Source organism: Eubalaena glacialis, chromosome 6, assembly GCF_028564815.1.
Source record: "Eubalaena glacialis isolate mEubGla1 chromosome 6, mEubGla1.1.hap2.+ XY, whole genome shotgun sequence".
NCBI classification, from domain to species: Eukaryota; Metazoa; Chordata; class Mammalia; order Artiodactyla; family Balaenidae; genus Eubalaena; species Eubalaena glacialis.
The window spans coordinates 78,647,299-78,670,188 of record NC_083721.1 but is presented as its reverse complement, the minus strand read 5'-3'; the positions used below and the strand labels follow the sequence as shown (position 1 = coordinate 78,670,188).

The window sequence follows — 22,890 nt, the reverse complement described above, 5'->3', positions numbered from 1 at the left end:
TGTGAGTTCCCTTGTCCTCTGCTACCATGCATTGACTCTGTGCCATGCCTTTTCTTGCAGGCAGCTGTGCAAACCCTACAAGCCTCATTAGCTTCCTTTTCCAGTATATTACATTATGAAATGTTTCTGGAAATTATCAGTTTTGGAGAAACAAATACAAATTATTAGTGATTCCACTGAACCGCTGCTTGCTTTTAGGGTTCTGAATGCCTGACCTGTAAGAAGCTTGGGACAGACCATATTTTGTTTAGGTCCTACGCAAACTCATTTGAAGAAAGGGTATTCAGCTGAGGATGGGCTATGATTTGCAGAAGGCTGTTATATTAAAGAACAATAATGATTTAGGTACTTAGTTATAAATATAAAATTGTGGAATATGAATGACTTTAGATCAGACCTAATTTCTAGAATGTATCATTCTGCATAATTTATTTTAACAGGTAGAATTGAACTATCTTGTCGGGGCTCAAATGTACACCCCACACCCCCCAAAAAAGGGGTCAAATCCATATAATATCTCCATCGTTTTTCCCTGGCTTGTCGTTCTAGGCCCATTTCGCATAATCCCTTGTCGGCTCCCTGCAGACTACACTCTAGTCTTACCAGATATCTTGCATTGCTCTAAATAGCTCATGCACTTTTTTGCTTTCAGAACTTTGCTCAACTTATTTTCCCCTTTTGCATTTCCTCCTCCTCTTTCCTTCCCCACCCCTTCCTCTTCACTCCCCCATTCTCCTCTGTGCGATCTCTCTGATACCCACCACCTACACAGACATACACATCTATTACCTCTTCACATCTATTACCTCTTCATCTCCACCTGTTTCAGTACAGGGTCTTCTCTAGGAAACCTCTCTAAACCTATGGGCTAGAAGGAATCACATCTAACTTTACATTCCCATAGTCCTTTATTTACAAGTACACTTCATCCCTTAGGCTGTTGCTTGTCAATCTATGGTCTGGGGAAGAGAAGAAAAAGCAGCCTCTGGGGGTGGACTAGAGAGATAGAATCTCGAGTCCTAACCTAAACTTGCTGACTAAGCATCTCCATTTTACCAAAATCTTTAGATCATCTTTATACGCATTTGCGAAATAGCATCTTAGAATAGATATCCAGCTTTGCCTTTCACTTGATTGCTTTCGTGTAATGGATTCTGATAGACCGTGTCTTGTGATCAGGGACTATGTCTTCTTCCTCTTTTACCTGCAGGGCCCGGTGGATGGCTTTGCACGCAGTAGTGGCCCTTTAGTGTGTGTTGCTGAATGAAAGCCTGTGCTTTCAGTGAGGAGGGTATGTGAGGGAAATATATATGTGAATGCAGGGTATTTTCATGGTTCTTTCAGTGAGATATCTTTCAAACTGCCTCATTCTTGTCATTGCCATGGTTGGGTTTTACAGCTCCTGGTCCAAAGGGGCTTACCCCATTATCAAATCTGTTTCCTCCTCTCACTTCTTTGAGAAGTGCCACAATGACATGGGGTATTGGAGCTTTCAGAAGCTCATGTGAATTCACTGTCCAAGGAATTACATTTAAGGCACAGAGAAACACTTCGTATCTGTATTTTATTAATAGGGTTGTATCTGTACAACTGACATAATTGTGTATTTGTTTCAAAAATTGGAAGCCTGATCACAAGTCAGAGTAAGGTTCAGAATCAGATTTTGGTGCATCTGATCTCAGGAAAATAATGTTAGTTGGTTAGATTTGCTTTTTGAAAATTTAAAAAGGGAGAAGCTTCATAATTTCAAAAGGGCTTTTTCTATCTCCTGTTATAGATTATCTTCAGATTCTTTCTCCCATCATCTCCATCCTTCCCACTTTGCCTGGAGTTATTATTTTTCTTGTTGTCTGTCCCTGCTGTCTTCTCTTCTAGTCACAACGCATTTGTTTTGTAGTTTTCTTATTCATTCTACTCATTAGTCCCGTACTCAGAACTTCTGAATTGTATAACTCTGATGATGTCTCTGATCCTTCACAAAAATGCTGAATGTAAAATTACAATAAATATAAATAAATAAAATAAATAAATATATACAACAAAATAAGTAAATCAAATAAAAATAATAAATATGTAATAGCAATAAGTAAAATAAGTGTAATAAAATAGATACAAATAATATAATTATAAATAAAATAAATATAAATAATATGACTGTAAATTAAATAAAATAAAGTAAAAATAAAATAAAAAACCAAACAGTAGACTTTTTTTTTTTAAATTAATTAATTTATTTATTTTTGGCTGTGTTGGGTCTTCGTTTCTGTGCGAGGGCTTTCTCTAGTTGCGGCGAGCGGGGGCCACTCTTCATCGCGGTGCGCGGGCCTCTCACTATCGCGGCCTCTCTTGTTGCGGAGCACAGGCTCCAGATGCGCAGGCTCAGTAGTTGTGGCTCACGGGCCTAGTTGCTCCGCGGCATGTGGGATCTTCCCAGACCAGGGTACGAACCCGTGTCCCCTGAATTGGCAGGCAGATTCTCAACCACGGCGCCACCAGGGAAGCCCCAACAGTAGACTTTTTGACTTAAGTAAGTACAAGCACAGTGGAGACTTGCTTTTTTTTCCTGTTATTAAAAACTCATCTTGACTATGTCATGCCTGTTAAATCCATTTCTTTTAGATTATTAAGGTGAAATTGTTTAAATACTTCTTTCTACTTATAGTCATTAATTTATTTAGGGGATATTTTCTAGGTCTGTGCTCTCCATGTGGCATTGTAATGAATGAAAAAATGAATTATAAAAGACAAAACAAAATTTGCGTTTCCTTCAGGTCTTTAAAGTGCTCACGACAAATAGAAGAGATGAGAAATGTTGAGGAATAACCATAATACAATGTACAAGAGGATAGATCCTAACAAATGTTTAACAAAATTGTCATAGAATTTTTATTTAGAGAAATCCAGGAGGTATTCAGTTTGCAGAAATGGCAGGAAATTTTTTAGACCAATGAGGGACTAGTTTCTATGAATTATGATTACTGTTATTCACAGTAACATTCTCCTTCTCCTTCTCTCTCTCTCTCTCTTTCTCTCTTTTCTTTCTATCTCCCTTTCTCCTTCCAACACTCACTCCATTTCTTCCTCCTTCTCAAGGTCTCTTTTTACCTTTCTTCCTTTCTGTCCTTACAATTTTTTGTCTTTGGTGGACCAGTGTTTGCATGATGTCTGTCATGAAGCTGAAAGCCTCCAAAGTCACAGAATTCTCTTTTTGGAAGTCATTCTACAGCCCCTTTTCATGAGCCTGTCTACAGGGAAATTTCTACCTGTCTTGGCTGTACAATTAACCATTGATTTGTTTTCATAGATACCAATACTCGCTTGTCATTTTAAAATTTGTTTTGCCTTTTCTTCCAGAAGTTAATTTGGCCCTTTCTTCTGGTTTTCCTGCCAGTTTGTAATAATAAAAATTAGCCTTTCTCTTGTGCGTCTGTGTTTTAGGGGTTTTTCCTTCTTATTTTAGTGACAATTGTACGTTACTGGTTTAGGAGATGTTGGGGAAATATAATTAAAAACAAAACCTCTCAACCCAGAAATCCTCTTCACAAAGGTAAGAGAGAAATAAGACACTTCTATTATTGAATAAGCATTAAAATAGACTGTGATGCCAATCACAGGCTGTCCACTAAGAGACTGTAAAAACAGAAAGAAATCTCAAACCTTTATATAACCAAGTGGCCCACTGTATACATGTTTTCAAGATAAACAATAACTTGTTCTCAAGTAAGAGGACTTCATAGTATCATTTGTCATACATAGTTTATCCTGACATTCCTTGGTAATGGAGGTGACCATCTGTGTTAGTTAATTGGCTTTATCCAAAGGAAAAACTTCTCATAGCTTTAATTTTTTAAATTATAATTTATTGTGGTTAGAAGACTTAACACAAGATCTACACTCTCAGCAAAATTTTTAGTCTACAGTACACTATTGTTCACTATAAGTACACTGTTGTACGGCAGACCTCTAGAGCTGATGCTTCTCTCTTAACTAAAAGTCTATGCCCATTGATTACAAACTCCCATTTCCCCATCCCCCAAGGCCATGGCAACCACCATTCCACATTCCACATAAGTGGAATCATGCAGTATTTGTCACTTAGTATAATGTCCTCAAAGTTCATCCAAGTTGTCGCCTTGCAGAATTCTCTTCGTTTTTAAGAAAGAATAGGATTACATTGTTTATGTTTATAAAACAATTTTCTTTATCCATTCATCTGTAGATGGACATTTAGTTTTTTTCCACATCTTGGCTATTGTGAATAGTGCTGCAGTGAATATGGGAGTGAAGATATCCTGATTTCAATTTTTTTGGATCAAGACCCAGAAGTGGAACTGCTGGGTCTGACAGGGAGTGGTTTTGCAACCACAATGCAAGCGACGAAGGATTAATCTCTAAAATCTACAAACAACTCATGCAGCTCAATATCAGAAAAACAAATAACCCAATCAAAAAATGGGCAGAAGACCTAAACAGACATTTCTCCAAAGAAGACATACAGATAGCCAAGAGGCACATGAAAAGATGCTCAACATCGCTAATTATTAGAGAAATGCAAATCAAAACTATGAGATATCATCTTACGTGAGTCAGAATGACCATCATCAAAAAGTCTACATACAATAAATGCTGGAGAGGGTGTGGAGAAAAGGGAACCCTCCTACATTGTTGGTGGGAATGTAAATTGATACAGCCACTATGGAGAACAGTATGTAGGTTCCTTAAAAAACAAAAAATAGAGCTACCATATGATCCAACAATCCCACTCCTGGGCATAAATCCTGAGAAAACCATGGTTTGAAAGGACACGTGCACCTTAATGTTCATTACGGCACTGTTTACAATAGCCAAGACATGGAAGCAACCTAAATGTCCGTCAACATATAAATGGATAAAGAAGATGTGGGAGTTTGGGGGAGGAGAATGGGTACATGTATATGTATGGCTGAGTCTCTTTGCTGTGCACCTGAAATTATCACAACATTGTTACTCAACTATACCCAATAGAAAATAAAAATTAAAAAAAAAAGGAAGGAAATCTCTTCCTTATTTTCAACAAGGAGAATAAAGCCTCTTATTTTTAACTTATATTTGGTCTTACAGAGGCTAGGACATATTTTAGTATGTTTAGCTAATTCAGTTTAGAATTAAAGTCTTATTTTTTTCTGAGTTTGTGATCAACTAGAGATTCAGCTGAAGTTTGTCTTTAACCTTGTGTAACAAATTATATCCCTTCCTAATGGAATTTGATTTGAAAATTCATTCGCATTTTTAAAATTTTTATTTTTTTATTGTGGTAAAATATACATAAAATTTACCATTTTAACCATTTTGAAAGTGTACAGTTCTGTAGTATTAAGTACGTTCATATTGTTGCGCAGCTGTCACCATTATTCATCTCCAGAACTTTTTCATCTTCCTCAACAGAGATCGTACCCTTTAAACACTGACCCCCTATTCCCTCCTCCCCCAGCCCCTGGCAACCACCATCATTAGCATTTTAACCTACCTATTAAAAACTACCCATGAAATTTCAATATCCTGCCTATGGGCAATAAGTGGAGTTCTGTTTGCCCAGGATTTGAAACACAAAGGTGTTTCCTTGGGAAACTGACTGGGAGAAACAACTTTAAAACCTTTGAATGTGATGCCCTCATTTATACAAGTGATGCTACACTAATTACAAATAATCTGAGTCTGTGCAGTTCCCAGAAACGTCTCATTTGTGCCACTCCATTACTTTCAAAGTAATAAAAATCACTTTCCCAGTGAAAATTTTTTTGCTTATAATTCAAGGATTTTACTAATGTAGATTGGCATTTTTCACAACCTTTGCTTCAGTGAAACTTTATCTTTTTTTAATTGATCTTTTGGGTTATTTTGTGAAACATAACAAACTAAATATTGAACAGTTCCTTCATATGTTTTGTTTATAGCCTGCCACGGGCGTTGGGTGGAGGATAATGTAAAAGAATCGGGAGAGACACTCAGCTGTAATCAGAGGATCTTAGTTAAAACCAAGGTCTGCTATTTGATTGCTGTGGTATCTTGAGTAAGACACTTCACTTTTTTGCACCTAATTTGTTCATCTGTAAAACAGAAAAAATTATATTCCTTTCTCAATAAAGCTTGTGAATGTCAGATAAAGTAGGACATGGAAAGAAGCACTGTGTATACTGTCAAAGCATGAATTATTTCAGTGGAATAAGGTACCTACATATAGAGGGCTTTGGAAAATATTTGTTGAATGAATGAAAAGATACTGTTCTCAAAGTTAAATTTCCTAGGGTTCCCTTATCTCCACATGTACTCCTGGCTCGGCTTATAACCTCTCTACTCCCTGCTTTCCTCTGGTTTCTGATCACACCCCTCTCTCCTGACCAAAATCATGCTTCCGGTTTAAAAATTCCAGATTGCAGGATTTGGGGAGTGATTCGAAGAGGTCAAGGGAAGTCTGTTACATCCTCGCATCAGCTCTTCCTTTCTAAGTCTAGATGCTGCCTCAAAGCTTTTGAGGTGTTAGAAATGGCAGGTAGAAACACGGTCATCTGCTGGAACATACACAGTTAGGAAGAAGGGAATTTTCTTCTTGCTCAGCACCAGCACGATCAGGGGATTTCACCCAGGCCAAAAAATAATAAGCTGCGGTAATGTTGAATCAGACACTGTGAATCTAAATTAAACAATATTCCAAGGTTAGTCCCAGGAGTTCCCTCTCTGGACAGGTGGGCAGGAGCTCACTCTGGGTCTCTCTTTCTCAGTGTAATCATGCACAGAATAAATGCAAATATATATATTAAAAGGCATAACCAGGTCTTACACTGATGAGACAGATGACAGTCCCGGGGTATTCTTGTGAACTGTCTGACAGATTTTAGTGAGGAAACACCTCCCTAAAGATGATCTGGAGAAAGAAATGACTGTTGAGAGGCCAGAGGTGTGAAAAAACAAATGAAAGAGTTACAGCAGTTTCCTGGACTGAGAAACAGCTTGTAGAATCACTGTGTGCGGAAGACCACAATCATTCAGTCCGCAGCGTGGAGCACTTTCATGTGCCAGGCTTCCTGCGAGGCCCCGCAAGACAGATATGCATCAGAGGTAGACCCTGTTCTCAAGGGTCTCAAGAGAGAAGACATACACACTTACCTGTAGTACAAGGCAAAGGATTCCATTACTGCAACTAGACGGGAAAGTTGTAGGGAGAAGGAATAAATTACATCTGGCTAAAGGAAGCAGGGGGGTTTCATGAGGAAATGTTTTTGGAAATAGATCTTGAAGGATGGCCAGTGTTTGTACGTGTGAAGAGGGGAATGCAGGATATTCCAGGCAGAAGGAATGATTAAAAGGGAAGGGAGGAGTGAGGGTGACTTATATAGCCCCCTCTGTGTGTGTACCTGTGGCCAAAGGCTGGGGTATATGGAGAGTGATGTGGAAAAACCTTGTCTAGAGGAGTTTGCCGCCAGATCTTGGAAGAACCAGAATGTCGTATGAAGGACATCAGGGAAACAGAATTAAGATGTGCTGTGTGGGAAAACTGATTTGGTCCTTGTCATTAATCAGCCTTTACAGGTGTCCTCATGGCACCCAAAACTTACCTAAGGCTTTTACAGCCTTCTTGTTTGTGATGTGGGAAACATCTCTTCTTTTGGCTTTGGAGAACAAGATTTCAGTCTGTTTTTCAAGCATCAGTGGATAAAAAGAATATTTACATGCAAAAAGCCACTGGTTTTTAGGTCAGCCTAATGAATACACATTTTCTCATCTTTCTCTTTTTCAGAGTAAGGCCCAATTAAAAATAATAGCACTTTTAATGTATCTAGCATGTATTCAGGTCGCAGAGGTTATTTTCCGGGTCTCCTCATGTATGCTGACTCCTTCTATAATTGGAGAAATAAGAACTCTCCTCTGTTTTCTGACTCTTTCTCTATGGTGTCTTATGTTCTGATTTGGCAACAGCCTCAAAAATGCTAGAAGAAGTGAGATCATAATCAACGCCAATTAGCAGTACTGGCCGAGCATAGCACTATCATGCTTATACCCACCGGCATGTCCTATGTCTCACGTTAGCTAGTCATTATGCCCCTGTTTCTCCATCAGCTTTTGCCACAGGGATGGCTTCACAGATTAGAAAATTGATTTGAATTTCCCACTTTTTTCTCCAGTTAAGAATTCATGACCCTTACCTCACTTAAGAGTTTTCTCTAACACACCTCCTGAGAGAATTGCCAGGAATTTCTCAAAGATTAGTCTATTGCTGGGATGCCTTATACAGATGAAACCCCTTTTTTTTTTCTGAAAGAACTTCAGTCAGCATTTCTAAACTGTGCCGAGGATCCTAATGTTTAGAGATATTTTAAACAAGGATTCCTAAAGTCAATTGAGTTGGAGGAGCACTGTTAATGATTCCTAAGTAATATAGTTTCACAGTATGCATTCTAAAAACCCTGAGAAGTCATATAGGAAAAGATAACTTTTTAACCTGATACTTCACCTAATACTAACAACTTAATGTTTCTCTGAAATGAGGGCACAATACCAAAATGTAATTTCTTGAAATCACTTTGTAGAAGCCTAATCTGGACAATATGGATCAATATGTGGTCTTTAGAGGGTCTAAGTTAATCCAAGAATAAAATAAAAAGTATCAAGAACCTTGAATTTAGTAGGTGTATTAGAACTATGCGTCGAATTCATCCTGTCTACCTACCAGGATTTATGTGAGGGTTTTTTTTTTTTTTATAACTTGGTGATCCTTTAAAACCCTGTCTGTGTCGACAGAGCTGCTGCATCTGATATTATTTTCCTGAATCCAAGGAAACACCAAAGGGGACTAAAATAATAAGACATTAATTTTGGCTGCAGAATGCCAATGTTGCTGACCCTGCAGGGTTATGGCAGAGCAAGATTAATTATGCAGATGTACCACCCTAGGCTTTGGAGTTGAAGTACCCTGTTGTAATTCACTGCAGGATCATTCATGTAGCCAGCATATTGATATGATTATTATTCCACCAAGGTTTTATTCGCTCCTAGACAATTACAGAACCACTACCAGCATCTCTCATTGACTTCTTATTTAAAATTCCCAGGGCCACAGCAGCTATTCAGGTCCTTTTGTCGGAGACAGCTACAGATCGATGGCATGAGCAACATGGGATTTTCTTTAGGACACGATGAATGCTGTGATAGTTTGCTAAGCAGAAGGTAGACATTCAGACTCCAATAAAAAATCATGTTTCTGTGGCCCCGTGTCTCTAACACAAACTTTTAAAGTAATGACAAGAGCAGAGAGGGAGCATGTAGTGGAAAGACCATGAGATCTGGTGTCATGGTATCTCAGTTTAAATACTGGCTTCACCATTTATTATCTGTGGCACTTTGGAGAAATCACTACTTCTTCTGTAAAATGGGATTGATATTAAATACCAAACTCTAGGCAGTCTTCAGAGGTTTAAATGAATATATATGTGTGAACAAAACTTTGTGAATGGAAAAGTGTTTTAAAAATATTTTCTGTGCTAATGAGAAAGACTTCCATTCTTGAACTGGCAGTGTCGGTGTAATCGGACATGCTTTTTATGGCCCCAGTGCTTGGGTAATGTCCTATTAACTCCTATAATAATTAGTATTGCTACCTAGGGCAGAATGTGGTAACCATGTGTTGGTATGATTAGTGGCTCCAAGGAGTGTATGCCGTAGAAATGACGTGCAGAATAAAATTCCTATTCTGAATCACTGTTCCTAGTACGTGGTTGTAGGGACTTCATAACTGCAAGATAATATTCATCTAATTAGAATCTTTCAACGAGTTTTCCTTCCTGTTCTATGCTCAGTGGTAAAATGTAAGGCTTGTTTTATTTTAATTTTGCCCTAAATGCCTTTCTCTGTATGCATGGCTGCATTTCAGAGTGTTACCTGTCTTCAGAATCCAGCTGTAAGGCCATCCAATCCAGCCGCCGACGCCCCTGCCTCCACCCAACCCATCCCCCCACCCCCATTAAAGCACAGGTAATTCCTTCCTTAGAGCATGTTCCTTGGACTTACATGATTCATAATAGTATGAGTATACACAGCTAAACTTCTGTATAGTTAAAGAAATAATAGATACTGTTATTCTCCCCATTTTACAGTTGAGAAAACTAAGGCACAGATAGATTAAATAACTTGACCAATATTCCACAGGTACTAAGTGGCAGAGCCAAGGATTGGAACATTTAACTAAAATAATAGGCTTTTAACTACAAGGTTAAATTAGCAAAGTGCATGCTGGAGATCCCTGCTCGGTTGTGAGGTCCTAGATGCCTGAGGCATGTTAAAATCTGTTTCAGCCTTTAGCATTTAGCACAGAGGGTCCACATAGTGGGTACTCAGTTACTATTTATTAGCTTTGTATTGGAAAAGAATGCCCCTAAAAAGCTTAAGGTGCAGCCACAAAATGCCCCCCCGCCCTTGTACTCTGTCCATATTGTTTTTAGTATATGTTCTGCCATCCTGCTCAATTTTCTTGTCAAAGCATTTTAAAGCCTCATATTAAGCACTGCTTGAGCACCTCTCTGTGAGGGCACTGGCTTTTTGGGTTTTTTTCCTAAGTTGCTGTATAGTGAAGATAAGGCATACTTGTTGAAATTGGGGTCACTTGAGTCTTTAGTGGTTTATGGATCAGTAGATAACAGCACTATAAAATTCCAGCTCATTCTCATTCTGATTAAAGGGGGATTTCGTGGTCTTACTTTACTTGCCACAAAGTCACCAAATGTCAAATGCATATATAAAGAACTGCTGCCAGAACCCCCGCCTTTTCCCTCCATCCAGAGTGATCTGGTTGACTGAGGTCACATCCCAGACTATGGGACTGGTGGGTACACATTGCCATCTGTCAGGATGATCCTGGTGTCCAAAAATCAGTGAAAGAAGCCATAGAATTGTCTCGACAGGGACACAGACTCACACAGACCTCCTCAGTGTTAGTTCATAAGGGGATTTTCTTTAACACTTTAGATACAGAGAGATAATATTTTCCTTAACGCTCCCTAGTTTTGGCTTACATGGGTTCCCAGGAAGACTTGGAATGTTATCTTTGTGTTTCAGGGACAAGGTTGGGGATGGGGATGGGAAGGAAGTCCAATGGGCTGTGTTCTCCAGTAGACTGAATGCCTGAAGGTAGAGGCTGTCCTGAAGCCCCTGTGCTTTCTCACGATCGGCACAGTGTCGGTCTGGGACATGGAAAGTCTTTTGTGAAAGTTCTGCTTTAACTTTTTTTTTTTTAATTTGTTTATTATTTATGTATTATTTATTTTTGGCCGTGTTGGGTCTTCGTTTCTGTGCCAGGGCCTTCTCTAGTTGCGGCGAGTGGGAGCCACTCTTCATCGCGGTGCGCGGGCCTCTCACTGTCGCGGCCTCTGTTATTGCGGAGCACAGGCTCCAGACGCGCAGGCTCAGTAGTTGTGGCTCACGGGCCTAGTCGCTCCGCGGCATGTGGGATCTTCCCAGACCAGGGCTCGAACCCGTGTCCCCTGCATTGGCAGGCAGATTCTCAACCACTGCGCCACCAGGGAAGCCCCCTGCTTTAACTTTTGATTTTAACTCTTCTTAACAAAGCCAGTTGTGGAAACTGTGGCACCAGGACGGTAAAGTGCATAGGCAAAGTCACACAACTAATTCATGCAAGAAGCAGGACTGGGACCTGGGACTCATCCCTCCTGTTTCTCTGTGTAAGTGAGAATGAGGAGCCCCTGAGTGCTACAGGGTCTGTTTGAATAGCTGAAGCTACTGAAACTTCCAGGTCCCTAAATAGGGGAGCAGGTGAAGTTCCATTCTGATAGATGATCTCTAGCGAACCAATCTTTTTTTCTCGGATGGAAGCAGGGGGATGACACAGGGAAATGCTCTTGTGAAAGGACAACTGACTTGGTGTTGTGAGGCCGAGGATGACTTAGACCCATTGAAGTCTAATTTCTGAAAACAGTTCCACTTTTTAGGCAGTGGATTTTGATGGGAGTCATAGAACTCACAGTGACATCTGTTTAGACCCACTCCCGGAGGAGACTGCATCCTCTGCATGGCCTTCAGCTTTGCTAAAGAATCTAGGGTTCATGTGAATACGTGTGCAAAATAAAAACATCAGTGCTTCATATTTGCATCATACTTCACCATTTATAAAGTTTTTTCGTAAATATCCTCTAATTGGATCCTTATAACAGCCTCTGAAGTAAGTATTTGTTAGTCTATTTTATTGATAAGGATACCAGGCTCCACAGGAATTCAGTAAATTATCCAAGGGAGCAAAGTTACAAAGTGACCAACACCAAATTAGAACAGAGGTTGACTGTATCCTGGGGAGATGTTCTTTCTACCACCCAGTAGTTGCCCTATAATTATATATGTTTATTATGTAACGGCATTGGACTATATAACGTGGGCACAAACTTGGAGTCCTAGCCCAAAAAGGGAGGTTAAAAGAGAAAAACCTAAATAAAACAGATTAGGACAAATATTTCTCAGGGCTCTAAGGGAGATACAGATACCTGAACTGAGTTTTCAGAGAAAGCATAGTATATTTCCAGCCAGTGGCCAGACAAGAGAGAACCAGGGAAGGCTGCAGAGGGGAGGTGAAGCTGTGGGAAAGCTAGGACTCATTTCTTTCCCTGGTTTAGTCTCAAGTGGAGTTGGTTGATTTTGAAAAGCATCTGCATCTTATGGACTGAAGATTGATCTGGGAATTTGGGCTGGGGCTCTTCCTTCCCTAATTAGGGCTTTCACTATTTACTTCAGTATTTCCAATGGAACCCTAAGAGTCTTAATGCATCAAAAAGGGGTTCACGGCCAGATAACTTGGTTTAATACTGGGTTAAAACAAGTCAACCACAATATTTGCTTGGTAGATGACCTGAGCCTTTAAAGTACTAATGTACATTGTGAATCTACAAGAAATAGCTACGTGACATATTACTTTTCAGAATCATTTGGTCACATGGTCCTTTGGCAGAATGCTCACGATGGGATGTGATAGTTTGCATCATGCATTTTGGTGTGATTGTATTGTCCTCGACCATTTACTTGTTCTTTTCCTCTACTTTTTTTCTGTCGATTTATTTTGTGTTTATAAGTCTGACTTTGCTCCCAAACTATGAGATCCATGATTATAAGAGCTGTGTGTTTATTTCTGTATACCACACAGTTTCTATTAAAGTGTATGAAATAGGAGTTCAATAAATACTTATTGATTTGAACAAAACTCGATTCTGTATACTCAAAAGCTAGAGCATACAGTCTTTATGGAGAAATCTATGAAAACTTGGCTGCAGTTTTGTTCCTGTGGCCTCTCTTAACAGTGTGTAGATGGTGTCTCTCTCTAGACAGCCTCCCAGACAGGATCGTGATCTTCAGACTATCCGTTCGAATTAAAGAGGTTATTGGTGGCAATGTCGTTGTATTAAATTTAAGGGGAGAAAACCTCAGATGGTTAGGAAGCTTTCCTATGCTGAGAAAAGTAATGAATTTCCTAACCTGGAGGTGACTAGATCTTAGTCTTTCAGGTGATAGGACTGTTTTGTGTCCGTGGTGGTTTAAATGTCTCCTAATTCTCTACTTTAACTTCAAATAACATCACATTTCCCCAGCGAGCCGCTCCCTCCTCTATACTCTCACATGCTGTGAAATGCTTCTGCTGCAGCCCTGTTCTTTAGACTCTAGACGTTTATACGCCTCAGGACTGCAAGCTCCATGAGAACAGGGGAAGTTTCCACCTTTCTTCCTCCTTCAGACTGTGTCCACAGCTTAATAAATATTTGCAGAATGAATTAGAAGGAATGTGAGGTTCATCCTAAAAATTCCCCCCACAGCTTTGAAGAGCTCTGAGATATCTCTCTCTCACTCTGTGTTGGATTTTAAGCTGCTTTCTTGATTTAAAAAACTATACTGTTATCCTGTACCTTTCTCTAACCTCTCCTTGTTGTTTTAAACCACCTTTTAACTTCAATCAAGCAAAAGTTTTTTCCATATTTTTTACAGAAGCATAGAATATTAACACTAAAGTACATAAATATTACATGTACAAATTACTGAATTTTTACAAATGCATCATCGTGTAACCATCACCTGACTAAGGAATAGAACGTTACCAGACCTTAGAAGCCTCATTCTTGCTCCTCCCTGGCAATGCCACCAAAGGTAATCCATGTTGGGATCTGAATTAAGCAATTTGTAACATTATTTTCTTTTTGACTTTAAGATCTCCACTTCTTCAAATTCTTTAAAATCTAAACAAAACAAAACAGCCCATCTCATTTCGTAATAAAAACCTATGTCATGACACTTTATGTTAGTTTAACACTTTATAATTAAATTCTTCCACGTGTCACATCATTTGATCCTCTACAACCGCCCTATGAGATATCAGGGCAGAGGTTTTCACTTCATTTTGTAAGTGAGGGATTTGAGGACTAGAGAAGTGAGACCATCCGGACCATGATTTTTCCAAGTTCAAGTTTTTTGTAGAGTGTATCATAACCATCTTGGCTTTTCTGTCAGGTGCAGAGGCCCGACTTAAAACCACGACTGTCTTTTCTGAAATATTTTGGGAACAGAGTACTGAACTTGGACCTAGTACCTGCAAAGTGTAGGACATGGCACATTTTGCCCAATGGTCAATGGTCAACTTGAACCAAGTAACTTAGTCTATTCTTTGTAAATGATATTAATGGTAGCTCACATCTGCCTACAGCTCCACAGTTTCTGAAGTGTTTCTCATATATGACCTCACTTAATAAGAGTTAATGATAACCAGAATTTGCTGAGAGCTATTTATGTTCCTGGACAGAGCTAAGTACTCTACAGGAATTATCAAGTACAGTCCTCCTAAAAACTGATGAGGTAGGTATTAGTTTCTTTCACCCCATGCAAACTCCAGCCTCAGTATCCATAAGCACAGAACACTTAGTCATCAAATTGTCCACCTACTAGGGAGAAGGTACATTGGAACACTCTTCCTGCCCTAACTAAGAAGTGTCCACAAATGCTTAGCACATCAGTTTTAAATTAGTCATCAAGACGGTAACCAACCACTTATAACTGTAAGTGGTTGCTGTGAATAGTTCTCTCCTCTTCTGCCAGACTGTCCAAGATCATACAGTGAAACTTAGAACTCCAAGTTCATTGCACTTTCCACTGAAAACCTAGTTCTAGTTCCCTCTTGTGAAGGGTGAGACTTAATGATGGCATTTCTTCCCTCACCCCACTGAGCATGTTGCTCTTCAAAATATTAAAGGACAAAAGGAAATCAACCTGCTCACATTCTATTCCAAGCTTCTAAAGGTGGCAGGTGGTGGTATATTATGTTACATATGTCCTCTCAGAGTTCCAAACACTTTGAAGCTATTTAATAAGAAAGGGGAAGGCCGTATCTAAGCGGAGTGCGCTCATGTTTTCTAAACTTTTGAGTCCTCTGTTGTATCGAGGTTAGCAGCACTGGCTTGATGTGCTGAGAGTTAGAACAGTTGCATTGATCTCTCCACGTTCCTCTACTGCTAGACTTTTTGGGAACATTTCGTACTTAACGTTAGGACTGTGTTATTTTCAAAGTGACCTTTGAAAATAGAAGCCAAATTTGGGTTAAAACAGCTTTCATTTATTTAAACTGTCTAAAGGGGTTCACAAATCACTTGTGGAGTTTAAAAAAAAAAAATCACGCCACCTAAACATATTTTGTTTTAATTGACATGAAATAAAATTGACTTTTCTGGAAGTACAATTCTATGAATTTTAACTTATGGATAGACTCATTTATTTAATCACTGCCCCAATCAGGACAGAGAACTGTTCTGTCTCCCAAACGATGCCCTTGTGCTGTCCCTTTGCAGTCGCCCTTGTGCTGTCCCTTTGCAGTCACCCTTGTACTACCTCTAGCCCCTGATCTGTTCTTTGTCACTTTAGCTGTGTCTTTTTGGAAATGTCATTTAAATGGACCTGGATGGTGGTAACCTACTGAAACTGACTTTTTTTTCACTCAGCATAGTATCTTTGAGGTTCATCCCAGTTGTTAGCAACAGCTCATTGCTGTGTACTGCTGGCAAGCATCTATTTTTTGGATGTACCAGGGTTTGTTTATCCATCTCCCTCTTGAAGGCCATTTGAGTTGTTTCTAGTTTTTGACAATTAGTAATGGAGCTGCTATAAACATTCACATACAGGGTTTTGTGTGAGCATAAGTTTCCCTTTCTCTTGAGTAAATAGCTAGGAATGGGATCGCTAGATCCTATGGTATGTGCGTGCTTAACTTAATAAGAAACTGAGAAATTGTTTTCCAGAGAGGCTGTACCATTTTGTAGCCTCAGCAGTGCGAGAGTTCCAGTTGCTCTGTGTTCTCTTCAGCACTTGGTATTGTCAATACTTCTTACTTTAGTTATGCTGAAAGGTGTTTAGTGGTATCTCATTTTGTGGCTTTAATTTTCACTGCCCTATGGCTAATAATGTTGAACATCCTTTCTTGTGTTAATTTGCCTTCTAAATATCCTTTTTTGGTAAAGTGTCTCTTTAAGACTTTTGACATTTTAAAATTGGGTTGTTTGTAGTATGATTCCTACAACTTTATTCTTCTTTGTCAAAATGGTTTTCAATATTTAAGGCATTTCTCTTTCCATACAAACTTTAGAATCAACTTGTCTATATTTATAAACAGATCTTGCTAGGATTTTTGACTGGAATTTCATTAAGTCTGTCAAGTAATTTGGGGGAGAATTGACATGTTTTCTATGTGGAGTCTTACAATCCATGGGTCTGGTATGTCTCCTGTATTATTTTCTATTACCAATGTAATAAATACCAGACACTTAGTGACTTAAAGCAACATCCATTTATTACATCAGAGTTTCTGTGAATCACATGTCCAGGTACAGTGTAATTTAGCTGGTTCTCTGCTTAGGGCCTTACAAGGCTAAAGTCAAAGTGATCAAATTGTCAGCAAGGTTGTGTTCCTTTCTGGAGGCTCTGGGGAAGAACACACTTCCAAAGCTGTTGATAGAATTTATGCCCTGTGGCTATAGGCCTGAGGTTCCTGTTTCCTTACTGGTTGTCCGCTGGAGATTTCTCTCAGTTCTCTAAGGCCACCGGCATTCCATGATATGTTGTACATTTATCTTTTAACATCAAAATATGTTGCTACATTTATCTTTTAACATCAAAAACCTATAGCTTCCCATTTCTTTGGCTTATCCTTGTGCTGCATCTCTCTGACTTTAGCCAGAGAAAGTTCTCTGCTTTTAAGGGCTCATAGTGATCAAATTAGGCCCATGTGAATAATCCAGTATAATCTCCCTATTTTAAGGTCCATGATCCTAATTAAAGTTATTTTGCCAAGTAAGGTAACATAACAGGTTCCAGGGATTAGGACATGGTTAGCATTGGGAGCCATCCTGCCAACCACATTTCCATATATTTAGGTTCTTTCATTTCTTTATCAACGTTTTGTAAATTTCAACCGATTTTGCACATGTTTGGTTAGGCTTTTTAGCTAAGCATTTTATTTTTCCTTTGAGTTATTGTAACCAGTATTTTTAAAAGAAGATTCTTTCCAATTGCTCATTGCTAGTCTATAGTAATATGTTTAATTTTTGTGTGTTGACTACACATGATGTGACTTTGCTAAACATACTTATTTAGTTCTATTTTTTAATCGATTCCTTAGGATTTTCTATGTTGAAAATCCTGTCATCTGTGAATAGCCTTATTGCACTGGGTAAGACTTCTAGAATGATGTTGAATAGTACTGAGAATGAACTTCCTTGCCTTGCTCCTGATGTTAGTGGAAAAACATTCAGTCTTTCAATATTAGATGTAATGTTAGCTGTAGGTTTTTTGTAGATGTTTTTTATCTATTTGAGGAAGTTCCCTTCTATTCTTAGTTTGCTGAGAGTTTTTATCGTGAATGGATATTGAATTTTGTCAGATATTGTTCCTGCATCAATTGATACAATCATGTGGTTTTTCTTCTTCAGACTTTAAAAATACTGAAACCAACCTTGAATTCCTGGGAGAAACTCTGCTTGGTTGTGGGATATCTGTAAATTTGTTTTCTTGCGCTGTCTGTGGTAGGTTTTGTAATCAGAGCAATATTGATCTCATTATGTAAATTGAGAACCGTTATGTCCTCTTTTATTTTCTGGAAGAAATTATGTAGAATTGATGTTATTAATCCTTAAAATGTTTGGTAGAATTCACCAGTGAAACCATCTGGAGCTTAGATATTTATTTTTTGGAAGGTTTCTACCTGCAAATACAGTTTCTTCTAATAATATAGGGCCATTTAGATTGTCCATTTAATTTTGGGTGAATTTTGGTAATTTGTGGTTTTTAAAATGTTGGTCCATTTCATCTAAATTGTGGAATTTATGTGCCTAGAATTTTTAGTATTGCCTTATGACAGTTATAATGCCTGTGTAGTGAAGTACCCTCTTTTATTACTGATATTAGTGATATGTGTTATTCTTTCCTTGTTGGTTCTCCTGGTTAAAGGCTTAGCAATTTTATTGTTCTTTTCGAAGAACCAACTTTTGGTTTTATTATTTTTTTCTATGCTTATATTATTTCTGATTTAAAAATCTTTGATCTCTACTCTTCATTATTTCCCTCATTTTGCTTGCTTGATTTAATTTTCTCTTCTTTTTGTAGGTTCTTAAGGTGAAAGATTAGATGATTTTCTTGAGATCTTTCTTCTTTTTATATTGTGAGCTTTTAGTACAGCAAATTTTTCTCTAAGCACTGCTTTAATTGCATCCCATGCATTTTGGTATGTTGGATTTTCAATTTTGTTCAATACAAAATGTTATCTAATCTCCCTTGAGATTATGTCTCTGTCTCATGGATTATTTAGAAGTATATTCCTTAATTTCTAAGTGTTTGGAGATTTTTCCTGTTATTTATTTATTTATGTATATTTATAGTTTAATTCTATGTTCAGAGAATGTACTTTGAATTCTTTAACATTTGTTAAGGTTTTATTTATGGTGCATAATATTCTGGTGAATGCTTATGTATACTTGAAAAGAATGTGCTAATTTTTCCTTTTTAGAATCCTCAAAAAGTTGCTCCATGCACTCTACCCAGGTTTATAGTTACATTCATTAAGAAAGATAAAGTGGCGTATGCTTACTTCATTTTACCCAGATTCAGAGCCTTCTGTGTTACTTTGCTGAAACTTTTGTGTATTAATAAATATTAGATTCTGAAATATTCTGCACAAGAATTCTTTTATGGTTCAACAGCTATAAATTAGATAAAAGATTGATGAAGAAAATAACTGTGATTTATTAATAAGTGCTATCTCTTTTTCTGTAAAATGGAGTAATTAATAACTTCTCCTGTGTCCTTCAAAAGCTTGTTTGTCATATCTTAGGTCGGCATAGAAGCAAGACCCACTCAAACTTTATCAGTAAGTTAGAGAAAGGTAAAGGAAAGACCTAGATGGAATTAGGACGCAAGGAAATAATTTGGCTGCAGGGCCAATTTGGGGATGACCATTTAGGGTTTGTGCCTTGGTGTTTATGTCCAAGTATTCAGTGGGTAGGTAAAAGCAAAGGGTATCTGTCAACCAGGAATGAAGCAGATAAAGCTTCATGGTTGTAGGAGGTTAATCCAGCTTGGAGTAGGACCTTACAGTGAAAAAAATGCAGGCTCTTGGAACAGAGTGCTGATAAGCACCAGGTTGAAGGGCCAAGCTCCAACCAGGTTGCTGGAATTCAAAGAGTGCCTATGATCTGATTGTGGAGCTGCATATGGAATTAGGAAACTGATGGATGAATCCAGTCTTGTGGCCTTGTGAAATGCTGTTGTACAGAAGGAAGGCTGAGCAAATGGTGATTCAGAGGTAATACTAGCCTTGGGGTAGCAAACCTAGTTTCAGCCTGTTATCTCCTGGCCCAGTGAGAAAATCTAGTGGTCAGGGCTGACCCAGAGGTAAGGAAATCTTGAAGCTTAATAACCCTAGAGAATGCAGACACTAGAAATATTGATTTGCAAGGATAGATGTTAAAGTATATGATAACAATCATTATTAACATCATGGTTTTTTTTTTAAAGGTTTTTTTCATGTGGACCATTTTTAAAGTCTTTGTTGAATTTGTTAAATTATTGCTTCTCTTTTATGTTTTTTGGTTTTTTGGCCGCAAGGCATGTGGGATCTTAGATCCCTGACCAGGGATCGAACCCGCACCCCCTGCATTGGAAGGCAAAGTCTTAACCACTGGACTGCCAGGGAAGTCCCAACATTATGTTGATTGCATAGAACTAATTATGTATTTGAAACTTCTTGCTAGACGGTACAGATATTATACTAGGAAACAATGGCATTAAATATGAGAGAAGTACTAATATCTAAGGGGAAGTGCAAAAATAATCATATAGTAAATAAAATGGATAATGCAGGGAAGGCTGACTTGGGAGTTTATTATATGTAGGTTCCAATCATCTGAAGCAAGGGCAGGGGCTGTTAAACCCCATCACAATAATCTAAAACTAGGTAGTACTTCAGACCATGAGAAACCATGCATTATTAGACAGATTCCTTTGCTTTTCTGACAGTTTCTTCATGTCTGAAAATACCCAGCGCCCCCTCCCCACAAGAAATAAGAATCAAAAGTGTATTACTGGACTTCCCTGGTGGTCCAGTGGTTAAGATTCCGCGCTTCCACTGCAGGGGGGTGCGGTGGGTTCCATCCCTGGTCGGGGAAGTTCCGTGTGCTGTGCCGTGCGGCCAAAAAAGAAAAAAAAAGTGTATTACTAGTAACAATAATAAAATTCTGAGGCTGAATGCAACACAAGGTTAAATGAATCAGTCTTCCCAGAGAGGTTTCAGACCAGACACTAACACTGATACCTTCAGTCAGTCAAAACCAGCCTGCGCAGTCACATTTTCTTTTCAGTCTGCTTTATTCTAATTCATCACAGGGCAGGACTGACCCTGGATTTGTGTTTGCACACAAGTTATATTAGCTTTATCTTGGTGACCTGACTCCTTGCTGCCTCAAGTATAATCCAGTTACTCATGGAATTATCAATTAAGACTCTCAATCACATTAATTAGAATGTCTTCTAAGTGTTGCCATAGGAACTCAGAAGCTTATAAACAGGCAAATTGGGAAAATCTAGAGGTGTGAGGGTTTTTTTTTAATAGCCAAAAGCAATTTGGAAGGCTGGAGTGCTTTAGCATAGCTGAGTATTGGAAATGAGATTACCCTGCCCTGAATTGGCAGTTAAATGTCTGGTTGCTCTCTGTTGACAAGGATTATACAGAATGATTAATTACTTTTATTAATGACTTGGATGAGGACATAGGTGGAATGTCGATCAAGTTCTTAGATGACACAAAACTATGAGGATAACAATTATTGTGATGACTCAGGAGCCACAGTGATTATAAGACAGAATGTAGTGGCTATCCATCCAATACATGCCTGGAAGAATGCTCTCCATATGGCATAATTTGATGATCATATCATTCCTCTAATCAGAAATTTTCAGTGATTCCCTATTTTCTGTTTAAATGAAATCCTAAGATCTTAGCCTACTATTCAAGGCCGTGCAATATTCTGATCCTAAAACCCCCTGCTTTCCAACAAAATCTTCTATAGTTCTTTTTCTAATACTCTGTGCTTGAGTCAAACTGAATTATTTATAGACTATTTCCTATTTATGTTCCATGCTTTCCTCTTTGAGCATTATTCTCCACTGAGTTTCTTTTCCCCACATTTTTCTTCTGCCTTAATTCTAAATTTCCAAACCAGTTCTTGCTCAGTTCAAAGCTATGTCTTGTGTTTAGTCTTCTTTGTCTGCCTTAGCTGGAGTAATCTCTTTCTTTGGCTAATCTTCAATAGCACTTATTGGCCCCTCTCTGACTATTTTTACCACATTACTTTGTGTTGCAGTTATTTCTTGTACACATTTTAAGTCCCTGCTAGAGTCTGCTTAGTGCTAGAACTTCCGATAAATCTTTGAATATCCTAGAGTGCCTCTGCATGTGTATTATTCAAAGTTGATGTTGCTGAAGTGGTTTGCATGTGGTTTATCTCCTCTACTGGGGATAACAGCCCTACATCTTGCGTGCCAGAGACCCCTGTGATTATATCATAGTGACTTGTAAACAGAAAGTGTTCAATACATGTTTTATTGAATTAATGAATGACTAATGGAGAGAACTCCCTAAGTTAATGGTATAAGAACTGGAAGGGAATGGTAGCGTTAAGAAAGAGACATTTAATTTCTGAGATAAAATAGTTGTTTAAGGTATAATATACTCTCCTGTGATTTGTGTACAATCATGCTAAAGAAGAAGCACAGTAGAGATTTTTGGTGATGTGTGGTCAAGAGAGGTGACAGATGTTGGAAACTTGCATTGTCCTTTAAAGTGACCACACCTCTGGATTGCTTGGACAGTACCATTTTGGACTGTACCTTTTGGTACTGTCCAAAAGGTACCTTTTGTTTCAGTGTAGTGCTCTTAAAAATGTCCCATTTCAAATGCTGTTAATGTTACCCTACTTATTAAATATCTCTTTGACCTTTTTAGACTACTGGGTTCCTGTGGTTGTGAAACTTGTGACATAGACTAATGTTTAGGATAATAGACTTGTAGTTTTCCAGGTGTGGATATAAATCTCATCTCTGTCACCTACTAGAAATATGTCTGGACAATTTACCAAGACCAATGTAAGCACCCAGTATGGCTGTTGTGTTCAAAACAGAGAGTGGAAGTCTTAAGTATGGAATTTATCAGTAATATTCAGGTTTCAGTATCTATAACCCCACAGCGGTTTTATCAGGGACCAGATATGTCTAGAGTAGTAGGGAAGGAAATATTTCACAGAGTTGTTAAATCTCCAGCCCTTCTGCATTAAAGATCACACA

The 22,890-nt window shown here is 38.4% G+C and overlaps 1 protein-coding gene across 4 annotated transcripts in view; it reads left to right on the top strand.

Annotated features, from left to right (window-relative positions):
- Positions 1-22,890, top strand: part of IL1RAP (interleukin 1 receptor accessory protein) — a 121,903-nt gene that overhangs the window by 19,479 nt on the left and 79,534 nt on the right. The gene's annotated exons all lie outside the window — the stretch shown is intronic.